Consider the following 3439-nt stretch of genomic DNA (forward strand, 5'->3'; position numbering starts at 1 on the left):
AAAGATTGAAACAGAATTCCTTCAATCTCAATCCAAAATTCAGAAACAGAAAGTAAGTAATGCAAAAGTGAGAGTAAGCAGGAGAGAACTCAGCTCTCAATCCCAATTCCCCAATTCAAAGCTAAAAATAAAACTCCAAATAAAAGAAAGTTCAAGTGTGAAAGTAAAGGTTTTCTCTAAATCAAACTAAGTCCTATTTATACACTTTCTATTTTTGATCTTCAGAATTTGGAGTGGGCTTTTCATTTTTTGGTGAAGAATTGGATCAAAATGGAAATTGAATTGAAATTGGCCCTTGGTGCTGCTCCCAGGGAAGTGCTCAGTTCAGTGTTTTAACGCAGTTCTCAATGCTTGTTTCCTTGGCCCAGGCCCGTAAATTTTGTTGCGTCCCAGCCTTCCTTGTGGGTGCCTTCATAGCGCTAAGTGAAGTGATTGAACGTAGCGTGATAAACCACTATTTTATGGTCTATAATGTGTTTAATTGTGTAGTTTTATCCTGATCTTTACCCACTTATTCATATGATTAGCATGCATTTATACTTTCTTCCTAAAATTATTACATGATTGAAAACATGCTTCCTAAAGATTTTTAATTATGTATTTTAATTCTCCTTTATTCCATTCGATGCCATGATCTGTGTGTTAAGTGTTTCAGGCTTTATAGGGCATGAATGAGTTGGAGATTGGAAAGGGAGCTTGCAAAATTGGAAGGAACACAGGAAATTAAGGGGATGACCCGCGAAAAGTGACGCGGCCGCATGGCTCACGCGACCGCGCGAAAGAGAGGAAATCGCAGTGACGCGGCCGCATGGCCCACGCAACCGCGCGGATTGGAATAGCACAAGTGATGCGGAGGTGTGGACGACGCGCCCGCGTGGCAAGCAAAACGTTGAATGACGCGTCCGCATGAATGACGCGATCGCGTGACGTGCGCGATCTGCATAATCTGCAGAATTCACTGGGGGCGATTTTGGGCCCTGTTTTGACCCAGTTTTTGGCCCAGAAAAGCAGACTAGAGCCAGAGAACATGCAGAAACCAAGAACAACATTCATTCTACACAATTTTTAGTTTTTAGATCTAGTCTTACTCCTCCTCTAGGTTTTCTCTCTACACATTCATAGTTCTTAGGATTTTTATTTCTATTGCTCTTTGCATTGGGATATTGAGAAGAGTTATTACCTAATCAAGACTTCGTCATTCTAGTTCATTTTCTTTACTTGGCTTTACTCTTCCATGTCCTTTAATTTACTCAATTTTACTATTGGATTATTTTAGAATTTATTAATACAAGAATTACATTAATTTTTAATTGATTTCTTTGAGTTTTATTTATCATGTCTTTCTTTAATTCCCTTTCCTGTGTTATGAGTTCTATATTCACAATGAGCGAGTAGTTCCCTAACTTGATGGGGAGTTGATTGAAAGGAACCCTTGAGTTGGGATGCTTAAAAGAAAAATTGTAATTGAGTTTATTGTTGGAATGCTCTCTAGTCACTGACACTAATCCTTTTCAATTGAGCGGATTGGAACTTGTGAATAGAAACAGTATTCCAACTTGTTTGACTTTCCCTTACCTAGTAATGGATAACTAAACAGAACAACCTTCAATTATCAATTAATCTTGAGAGTACTTCAACAAGAATAGGGCTTCCAACTAATCTACTCCCAGTCAAGGCTTTTATTTAACTTACTTAATTTCTCCAATTTAATTTCCTGTTTATTCAACTCAAACCCTTTTTGAAAACATCTGATTAATAAAATAGCACACCTTTCTGCAACTCGTTGGGAGACGACCTGGGATTTATACTCCCAGTATTTTAATTTTGATTTTTGTGACAACCCTTCTAAATTGATAAGCGGATTTCTGGTTGGTTAAGAACTATATTTGCAACGCATATCTCATAACAATTCTTAATTCGCCAATTTTCGCCACGTCAATGTTTGGCGTCGTTGCCGGGGAGTTGCAATAGAGTGCTAAAGTTATTAATTGGAATTTATTTATTTGCATTTTATTTTATCTTGCTACTATGAGCTGCTTGTTTCTTTCGCTAGATGACGCGTTCACTTCCTGATCCAAGTTTGCCAGTATTCGATCCTGAGATTGAAAGAACTATTTCACGAATAAGGCAAGCTCGGCGTCAGTTAGTCCCCTCTGAGGGCAGATCTGAAATGTCATTTGAGGAAGAAATCAGCCCCCGTTCTACTGATTCGGTTGATTTACTTGTGGGTGACATGGCAGAACCTATGAGAGTTACTATCCTGGAGGCTGGAGCCCCTGATTTTACAATGCAACCGTTTGAAGTGCATCACCCAGCGGTGGCTACAGACTTTGACATAAAGATTGCACTGCTCAATTTGATGCCCAAATTTCATGGCTTACTTGCTCAAGAGCCTATAAAGCACCTGAGAGATTTTCAAGCAGCCTGTTCTACTGTCAGGCGTGATGGTGCAGATAAAACTTCAATTTTGTTGAAAGCTTTCCCATTTTCTCTTGAGGGAAAGGCAAGAAAGTGGTACTACACTCAACCCGTAGCAACTGTATCTAATTGGGATACACTTAGAAGAGAATTTTTGGAAAAGTTCTTTCCAGCTGAAGATACTGATAAACTGAGGAAAGACATTTCCATGATTGTTCAGGACGAATCTGAGACTCTCTATGAATACTGGGAGAGTTTTAATAATCTTCTGGAAGCATGCCCCCACCATATGATTGACAAGATAGTGTTGCTCGGTTACGTCACACAGGGCATGAGGCCCCAAGATAAGACCACATTGGAAAGTGCTAGCAATGGGTCTATGAAAAAGTACAAGGCCACTGATGAGGCATGGCAATTGATCAGTGACTTAGCTAAATCCACTCAGAATCATAGGCAGAAACAAGGCCGTTCAAAAGCCGTTGCAGAAGTTTCCTCTAGCAGAGAGACTGCTATTCTAACTCAGAGTATCTGTGAAATGACCAACTTGCTGAAGCAGATGCAATTGAATCAACAACAAGTTCAGCAAGCTCAACCTTCTCCACCACATCAAAGCCAACAGTTAGTCCCACAGAGAGTTTGCAGAATCTGTGCTGATTATAGCCATTATACTGACGAATGTCCACAGCTCCAGAAGGAAGACAACACCGTGGCAGCCACTCATAACTTCTATGACCGCCCCAACCAAGGGTACAATCAAGGTGGCAATTACAGCCATGGATGGCAGGACAATTCTAACCAGAATTGGAGGGACAACAACAATAGAGGAGGCAGAGACAATCAGGGAAATCAGAGGTGGAATAACAACAACAACAGGCAGCAGAACCAGAACCAGCCTTACAGAGCACCACACCTGAGGCAATCCCAAGGACCACAGAATACCCAACAGCAGACCTCTCAAATTACTTATTCTTCTTCATCTGCTAATGATGACTTACTACAATCTATTGACCAGAGACAATAG

General features: G+C 40.4%; 1 non-coding gene across 1 annotated transcript; it reads right to left on the minus strand.

The window, feature by feature from the left end:
* Positions 1–2605: 2605 nt before the first annotated feature.
* LOC112753220 (small nucleolar RNA R71) lies at positions 2606–2713 on the minus strand. Its single transcript, XR_003177613.1, has one exon. It is a non-coding gene; the product is annotated as a small nucleolar RNA R71 (small nucleolar RNA).
* Positions 2714–3439: the final 726 nt, after the last annotated feature.

The sequence above is a fragment of the Arachis hypogaea genome, chromosome 15 (assembly GCF_003086295.3).
Source record: "Arachis hypogaea cultivar Tifrunner chromosome 15, arahy.Tifrunner.gnm2.J5K5, whole genome shotgun sequence".
Classification (NCBI taxonomy): Eukaryota; Viridiplantae; Streptophyta; class Magnoliopsida; order Fabales; family Fabaceae; genus Arachis; species Arachis hypogaea.